Genomic DNA, 9952 nt, shown 5'->3' with positions numbered 1-9952 from the left:
AGACCCAAAAGACTCTTCCAAACTTTGAGAGAAGCTCCGCTCTTGCTTTACTCCACTACTAGACTACTACTCTATAGCTAATGCTAAGCTAGAAAGCTAAGAGAAGCTTGGAGAGCTTGGAAATGAATGAGGTGTCCTTCCATCGAGCTCCACACCCTCTATTTATAGTGTAGAGAGACATGGAGGTACTTGTAGGCAGCAGGGAGGTCGGTGGAGGCAGAGGGGCACCGGGCGACGGCAAGGGGGCACCGGCCGACCCTTGGATGCACTATCTTTGCATCCAACAGTGCTGGCTGGCTCCCAATGGTGGTTGTGAAGCCAGCACGTGCCAAAACTTGGCTAGTAAGGTAGTTCCAAAGTCGGTTGGAGCCTCCATGTGTATGATGGTGTGCCGGTGGATCCACGTCAACTCCATCTCATCCATCGGTGCAGACCGACTTTGATCAACGCTTGACATTGCTTCTGGAGTAGCTCCCATGGATCAGTGACATGGCAAAGTGCCAAGGTCACACTTTGGGGGGTCGAGCGGCGCCCAAGTGGACCCAGGCGGCGCTACTCTATGGGCCTAAGTGGCCCTATGAAAGGTCCTAATGGCTAGAGGGGGGTGAATAGCCTAATAAAAATTTCTACAACAACACTTAACCAAATGGTTAGACAATTATGAGGCGAAGCGAGTGTTGCGCTAGCCTACTCAAAATGCAAGCCACCTACCACAATTCTAGTTTAGAAAGTGTCAATTCACACAAGAGCAATGACACTACCCTATGTTAGTGTGCTCTCAAAGGCTAACTAAAGAGCCACACCAACCAAGCATGCAAGCTCTCACAACTAGCTACACTAAAGAGCTTGTCAACTAGTTTGCGGTAAAGTAAAGAGAGTGATCAAGAGGGTTATACCGCCGTGTAGATGAATGAACCAATCAATCACGAAGATGAATAATAATGATGACCAATCACCTCGGAATCAATGATGAACACAATGATTTTTACCGAGGTTCATTTGCTTACCGGCAAGCTAGTCCTCGTTGTGGCGATTCACTCACTTAGAGGTTCATGCGCTAATTGGCTTCACACACCAAACCCTCAATAGGGTGCCGCACAACCAACACAAGATGAGGATCACACAAGCCACGAGCAATTCACTAAAGTACCTTTTGGCTCTCCACCAGGGACAAGGTCAAGAACCCCTCACAATCACCACGATCGGAGCCGAAGACAATCACCACCTCTGCTCGACGATCCTCGCTGCTGCAAGCCATCTAGGTGGCAGCAACCACCAAGAGTAACAAGTGAAATCCACAGCGAAACACGATCACTAAGTGCCTCTAGATGCAATCACTCAAGCAATGCACTTGGATCACTCCCAATCTTACTATGATGATGAATCAATGATGTAGATGAGTGGGAGGGTTTTGGCTTAGTTCACAAGGTTGCTATGTCAATGAAAATGGCCAAAGATGTGAGCCACAGCCAGCCATGGGGCTTAAATAGAAGCCCCCACGAAATAGAGCCATTGTACCCCTTCACTGGGTACTCTACGCTCTGATCGGATGCTCCGGTCCACTTGACCGGACCCTGGGCTCAGCGTCCGGTCCATAGATGGACGCCACGTGTCATCGCCTTCAAACGCTGTTCGTCAGATTCCAACAGCTATGACGCTGACCGGACGCAGCAGCTTTAATTGACCGGACGCTAAACCCCCAGCGTCTGATCATTTCCAGTAAGGTACCGACCTCGACCGGACGCGTCCGGTTAAAACTGACCGAACACTGGAACCTCAGTGTCCGGTCGAGTACAGTAAGGGTCGAAACCTGGTTTTCCTTGACCGGACGTGTCCGATCCACCTCGACCGGACACAGCCAGCGTCCGGTGGTAAACCCTAGCCACTGTACCAACAGTCAACGTGACCGGACACAGGCAGACAGCGTTCGGTGCTTCTAGGTTCAGCGTCCGGTCACTGGACCGATGCTGGCATCAGCTCTATTCTCACTTCTATCTTCTCCACCCTTGCTCCAATGTGCCAATCACCAAGAATTTGCATCCGGCGTAATAGAAAATAGGCATTTCATTTTTGCGAAAGCGCCAAATCTGCATGCACACACCTTGTGCACATGTGTTAGCATATTTTCACAAATATTATCAAGGATGTTAGCACTCCACTAGATCCTACATGCATATGCAATGAGTTAGAGCATCTAGTGGCACTTTGATAACCGCATTCCGATACGAGTTTCACCCCTCTTAATAGTACGGCTATCAAACCTAAATGTGATCACACTCTCTAAGTGTCTTGATCACCAAAACAAAATAGCTCCTATGGATTATACCTTTGCCTTGAGCTTTTTGTTTTTCTCTTTCTTCTTTTGAAGTTTAAGCCCTTGATCATCGCCATGTCATCACCATTGTCATGTTATGATCTTCATTAGCTTCTCCACTTGAAGTGTGCTACCTATCTCATGATCACTTGATAAACTAGGTTAGCACTTAGGGTTTCATCAATTCACCAAAACCAAACTAGAGCTTTCACCCTACCATGTCCACTTGCTTCCTTGGTCCATGTTTGTCACCATTTTGGCCTATTTTGTCATATTTCCTACATACAAATAATTCTACAAACACAAGTGGAACTAGGTGAAATTTAAACAAAATTATAAACATGTGATGATGATTCACATCACTTTGCCATGCTTTTGGGTGGAATATTGATGGTCAAAATGGGTGTTAGTGACCGTCAACAACCTACACCTTGGCAGGCATGAACAAATATGTGACGCCATAGACCGATGAGAGAGAGACTCTGAATCACTATATAGTCCATCCTTGACATACAACAACTACTATAGAATTGGAGATTACTGCCTGTCTCAAAGGCACCTTTCGGGTTTTTAACCGAAAGTGAAGATCAGAAGCAATCAACAATGATGCGGATTTCCAAAAACAAAAAAGAAAAGAAAAGAAATCATGGGACACGTCGTCGTAGCTCCTCAATTCCCTCACACACCGCTCTCTACCCCCCACACCACTCTCTATGCCTCACCTCTGTGCTGCATGCCTGGTCATCTTCCCCACTTCCTGCATGTTACCGTGTCGACCACCATCGTCTGCCCTCACAGATCGAATCTACAAATTAAGACAACAAAGATTACTTAGAACGACATCACATATCGATGAGAGAGAGATAGAGATGGAGGAGATCCAACAAGTGTAGCTCCATGCTGTGACGTCACCTACGCCTTGGTAGGCATGAACAAATATGAGAGAGAGTGATGCAGTCAACAATGTTTGCACCTTTTTGTGGCAGAACCGCCTGAATAATACGCTTTCGGAGGCGCTCGTCTTCCACTAGACACTAAGCACCCCAAAAGTTAGCTACATCAGACAGTTCCATCGAGCCCACCCTAATAGAAGACTCAAAACAATCCATGTTTTACATACAGAATCTAATAATGAGTACAAGCTTACAATACTTAGTCTATTTCATACAACAAGAGTTCTTAGAAATTATTTATTATAATTCTAGAGTTCAGAGTGCGATAATTAAACAACGAAATAAAAATAAGCATCTAGCGAAAATAATACAAGGATCTATCTGTGCCCACTAGAAGAATCCTCCACATAAGAGCTACTCCTTAAGCTGCACCTGCAATAGGGGTAAAATAAACCCTGAGTACATAATATACTCGCAAGACTTACCCGACTAGGGGGAATAGTTTCCCGACTTCAAGGAGTATGATAGGCAATATGGGTTTGTTTTTTTCTTTTTATTTGCAAAAAGCATTACTAATAGTTTATCCTTATAGTCAAGTTTTATTAGTAGTCATGATTACTTCATTAGCTAACCATTCTAGATAAGCACCTATTCTACTTTCAAGCAAGGGTTGAGGCATCAGAACCATTTTACCATCTTTCATCTTCTAGATCTTACTATGGTGCTATACCATAGCCAAGTCATACCATCTCACGAAAACAATGATTCACGAACCAATGTATCCTAGCTGGGTAGCTAAAACACACGCCCTGTTTGTACCCTAGGCACAAACAAGATCAACCCATTTCACTCCTATCGAGGGGTCTAGGTCCCCGTTCAAACTTGGACTCCAAGCCCCCACACTTGAGACCCGATCTCAGTATGGCGCTTAGACCTCCACCTTTCCCCGCCTTCAATCAGTCGGTCTAGAAAGAGCCAGAACCCGCGATAAGAGTGTAATGAGCCTTCCCGCTCGCATAAGCAAGTATGTGCTCAGGATAATAAGTCTGTGACCTGACTACCATCCACAGTAACAGACGGTCCATAATCAACACGAACATGGAAAACAATGTAACCAAGCTAAGCCTCATTGGTCGCAAGACACAACCTGTTACATCCACCAATACCCATACCATATCCCTACCCTGTCTCCATTTTTCCTTTCATCATTTTAACATGAGAGTAATTATAATAATCACCTATTGTAAGTAACGGTAGGTTACTCACGCTATCTAAAACCTAAGCTTAGCAGCTACTCGAACATGTACTAGTAGAGCTCATAGGACAGTTATATCTATGCATGTGGTTTTTATAAAATTCCTATAACGTAAATACACATCATGTATATATATTCAATGATTATCAAAAATAAGGGTTATGCACCGGGGCTTGCCTTAGGCAGGCGCGGTGTCAGCTAAGTCAGTCAGTGGTGGCTCTAGGACCTCCTCCTACATGAGAATCTTCTCCTCGTACTCCTCAATGATCTCCTCGAACTCATGATCGCCGGTGGTCACGATTTCCTCCAACTCGTTTTCTACATGCATGCGACGGTGATACAACACTTAGCATTTATATAACAACAACTCTTAAAATAAGAATACGCATACTAAGCTACTAAGCTAGCTATAATGACTAAGGTACTAGGCTAACTATCATCTTCATTAAGCAAAGCATTGGTTTCAACTAACAAACACCTAGCTTTACAAATGAAGGATATATCTTTATTTCTACTAATGATTTAATGTATATTTGAAACAAAGAGCATTTAACTAACCTAATGCTTAGTCTATTCTAAAGCTACAAAAATTATAGTGCGCACCTAATAATACCATGAAGCTACTATAAAATTTTCAGGACTAAAGCTATCACTAATTTACCACAAAAATTGCTATAATATTTAACCTAATAATATTAAGCACTCTCAAATGATTTAATAGCTCCTGGTATCAATATGTATATATATGAACTAAATACACTAAATTTATTTAATAATTTTTGGACACCTACATGATTTTATATGATTTACCAAAGATTAACTCAAAAATTAAATTAGAAAACTATTTCTAATTCCTTATAAAAAAGAAAAACGAATTCTCCCATGTGGCCCACACGCGCAGCCCATGTGACGCAGCGCGCGGTGGCCCACGGTGTGGCCCACGCGAGATAGCCCGCGTCGGGGAATCCCACGCGTATCGACGACTTTGCAAAAGAGACCTCGCACTTCTCCTGAATTACCATTAAGTCCTAATGCTATTTCCCCCTCTCTAAGAACTTCTCACTTAACCCCCTGGCCTTTCCCTAATTCACCCACGCGCACCCTGGGCAACTCAGTGCACGGCGGCGCGGTGATCGATGGCACTAGGTGCTTACGCCGGCCACCTAGGACCTACGCGGGCCCACCTAATGGGTCGATCACCATCTCTGACCCGAGCGGCTACGCTAGGCGGCTATGCAGGGTGACACGACTGGCTAGAGAAGGCTGCAGCGGCGCGTGGCCATCTGTGACGGCGGCGCCACTGTTCCGATGAGCCGGGGTAGCTACAGGCCTAATTGGTTAGCTCGTGGGCATCATGAGGCTTCCATGGACCAGTCTGAGGTGATGGTTGGGGCGGAGGATGACGGAGGAAGGCTAGCCACGTATGACCGAGCCGGGTGATGGCGCACCGTGGTGGCACGGTTGCGTCGACGATGATGGGAAGGTGGTAGCGGTTCGGCTAAGGCACGCAGGGTGAAGAGGGAGTCAAGGCGATGCTAGTGGTGTAGGCAAATTGGCTCGAGATGGACGGTGGGAGGGCTGCCCACATCCGCGAACGGGCATGGCCTTATCGGCACGGCGGCGGAAGAAACTCCAAATTGGAGCTTGGCCGTGCTCGCTTCAAAGCTGGGTGGGGTCGGGCAGCGAGAAGATGTGGTGGTGAAGATGTGGATGCGCTAAACTGAATGGAGGTGATCGCTCGTAGGGTAATTGATGGCGTGGCTCAGCGGCAGCGGCGGAGAGAGAAAGAGAGAGACAGGGCACGACAGGTGGCTCGACTTGTCCTTGCCATGGCGGAATGCGGTTGGCGAGATCGTGGAGGCCCATGCACAGGCGCTAGCAGACAGGTATGCGCGTTTTCGACCGGCGTGGCACGCACGGCTATAGTGTCTTAAATGATAAGGCGACGGTGATCTCGGCCATGTGTGCATAGTAGTGGTGGGCTTGAACTAGGCCGGTAGTGCGGCGAGGCAGCAGTGCGCGGACGCGACGATAAGGTGATAGCGCCGGCAGTGGCTTCGTCATGGCGTGGGGCGGGCGACAGCAGCTCTGTGCGGCGGGGCCAGCGGCAGCGGGCCACAGCCAGGCCAGAGGCAGCCACGGCCGGCCGCGCGCGACCAACGCGGCGACGCCAAGCGCCCAAGCGTGGTGACCACGCCCACGCGGTCATCCAGCCCGAGACCGAGTTGTGCATGAATTTTAAAGCGCCCAAAACAACTAAACGGTTGCTTTAGAAGCCAAACCATCTTCACCATGCTCAAGAGGGCATATGAGACTACCGCATAGAGCTATAACACTACACCACCCCTTAACCCGATCTCTCAAAATAATTTGCTAAACATAGCAATGTCTAGCTGTTGACAGACTTAGAAATTTTCTAAGTTTTTGAGCTGAACTTGATTTCAATTTGCAATTTCTAGGCTAGTAGAAATACTAGCTAGCAATATCATTTTTCAATAACAAGTATTTCACTGTCATCTACAAAGTCTATACTTTAAACTTTATTTAAGGATCACACACATGTTTTATAGTATTTTCGCTTAATAAAAATTGGTTTTCAACCCTACTTGATATACATGAGCTATTGAATCAACTTTCATTTAACATTTTTATTGATCATTTTAAGTTGCAAGAAATTTATCTACATATTCTATGACATGCATTAACACATAGACATGATGCTCATGACATGTTTTAGTAGATGATTTAGAGTGTCATGACACCATCAGTGACTCGGTCAAGAAAAAACAAATAGACACCCCCCGAAATCCACAATGCGTGTCTAAGAAAGGTCGAATGATACCATAGGTTGTGAACTCTTGAGTACTATCACTGCCAATGCGACACCAACTTTTTAAAACATCATCATCATAGATACGCTGACAGGGTTAGGGCCGATTTGGCATAGATCAAAAGGGCTTTTTGCTTCTCTAGCAAGTTTACTATAGCGCTATTGTTGAGCTATTGTAGATTGAAGTTGGCGAAACAGTTTATAACGAAATAAACTACAAAGCTGGTGTACAGTTTTGAATGGATTATGCTATAGTATCTACGGTGCATGAAGAGTAGCGAAGTCGAAGCTGGACAAAACCCTACCATAAAGGATCTCAAACTCTACTGTGAAAGGTAGCGCACCAAATTGAACAAGCATGGCCAACGATCATGTGAGCCATGACCACGCCAAATAAGCATTTGGTATCAGATTCTCTAGGGTAAACTCTCTCTCACGGTCCGTTAGTAGCCAAATTCAAAACGCTTGGGGTCTACTTAGGGCAGCTCTAACAATCGACTTTTAAGCTAGCTCTAAGTATTTTTCTCATACTTTAATCGAAGAGAGAGAAAAGCTAACTCTTAATGAAGAGCTAAACTCTTGCACACATATCAAGGTTATATGAGAGTGTCATGTGAGGCTATGTATGTTAAAAGCTATGTGCTTTAAGTTAGCACTATTGGAGAAGCTGATTCAAAGCTAGTAGCTGACTCTGACCATTGCGGCTGCCCTTAGTGTCGACATAGCTAGATAGCTGCTAGCCGCAATAGGCATGCATCGAGTTGTCATGGTTTACAATCCGAATTTGGAAAGCAACTGCAAAACTTTACTAGAAACAGCCTTTTGAAATTAAGACCACAAATAGTGAAGAAGTTATGTCACTGCTGCTTTGACTTCGAGATGGAACGAAGCTTCCTGTTAACGTTACCGGCCTGCATTTCAACTCCCTCTCTATTGTTAGCAATGCTTAGGCCATAAGTTAACACCGTACCTACTGCCATTATAATTGATGCCATATACGGCAGAAGAAAAGATCAACTTTGTTATTACTAGCCTAACCAATATAGGCAGCAGACGTCTTCTGATAGGCATTTTTATTTATTTATTTATATATATACATGAATATGAGGATGACGAAGCCTCCAGAGCTCAGATGTGACGCTCTTCGTCTTTGTTGGACTCTGTACGCAAGTTATCAAAGCAAATCATGCCGGTACGCATGATTGATTGCTACTAGTAAAAATAATGCCCCCTCCTTATTAAAAAAACACGCAACTCTAAATTTTAATCAGATTATAAGATTCACATCATTTATGTCTTTAAATAGTTTTACCGCCAAAAACATGTTTCAAAGTTAATCTAACAATGAACGCTTATTTAGTATCATAAATAATAGTAAATTTTCACATATATAGATTTCATCAAATTTTAAATCATTTCACTTTGACGCGTTTGGTGGGATCCAGATTCTCTCAAAAACACAAGTGAGATGGTGGATCAGAATCAGTTAATGAAACTGTTTGGCTAACTCACTGATAATTCCTGAAATTAGAACGAGAACAAAGAAAAACCAAGTTTTAGATGTTTCTCCAGACTATAAAAACAAGAAGCGGTTTTAAGTAATTCTCTCTAAAACGTCTCTCTCTTTGATGGTAGTTAGCAGAACCTGAAACAGCACCTTAAAATGAGAGAATTGCAACGGAAGAGTACATAACCTTCCCTGTCTACCGTCCAAATCTCCATTTTGAGAGATCTGAGCTCTCGTTGGAATCATCTCGCGCGCGTCACCAACGTCTCCACATCCGTAAGCAACGAGTGAGGTAGAGCGCTGGTGTGCGCTGACGTGGCCCAATACGAATATGCTACTTTGCGTGTTTAGGATACTCCACAAAGTCCAATGAAAGTGATCGATCAGCTGGCCAAAGACGCGTTGACGTCACACGTTGTTTAGCTTAGTTGAGTGTTGGGCTGGGACGAAATAAAGCACTGTTTATGCTGGAAATGCTGTTTATGTAAAAAAATTTATGAGAGAAAAATACTTAAAAAAAAAAAACAAGCCAAACTTGCTCAGCCGCACAAGCCGTAGGGTCGTGATCATCATGAACAAACCTTTCACGGGAGATGGATGACAGGAAGTTAACATATCTTGTACTTGCATTATACTATGTGAGACAAATCAGGAAGCCATTATTTTATTTTCCTTCTTGTCTCTTATAACTAAAAAGAATAAAAGTATGATAATTTTTTGGTGCGACTTTTTTTTGTCGCTCCTTTCTTCCGGCCGCGCGATACTCCGCGCGATAGAAAAAGAAACTGTCATCCCTACTATCCCTGCCTACTTTGAAGGAAACAAATCGATCACCTTTGCGTTTCTTCGTGCTCCTATTATCATATAATATGAAAGTATTGTTGTATTCATCACCACTTCAGTTGACTACTCCCATTAGCATATACTTCCTCTACCCCAAAATATAAGTCGTTATGGGATACGTGCAGGTCAAACTTTCTCAACTTTGACTAGATTTGTAAAAAAATACGTGCAATATTTATATCTCCAAATAAGTTTATTATGAAAATATATTCAATGTTCTATGTAATGATACTAATTATATATTATAAATGTTAATATTCTTTTATATATAATTGATCAAAGTTAAAAAAAAGTTAACTTCTCGGAAAGC

The sequence above is a fragment of the Miscanthus floridulus genome, chromosome 2 (genome assembly GCF_019320115.1).
Source record: "Miscanthus floridulus cultivar M001 chromosome 2, ASM1932011v1, whole genome shotgun sequence".
In the NCBI taxonomy this organism is placed as follows: domain Eukaryota; kingdom Viridiplantae; phylum Streptophyta; class Magnoliopsida; order Poales; family Poaceae; genus Miscanthus; species Miscanthus floridulus.
Note: the sequence above shows the minus strand (reverse complement) of the source record.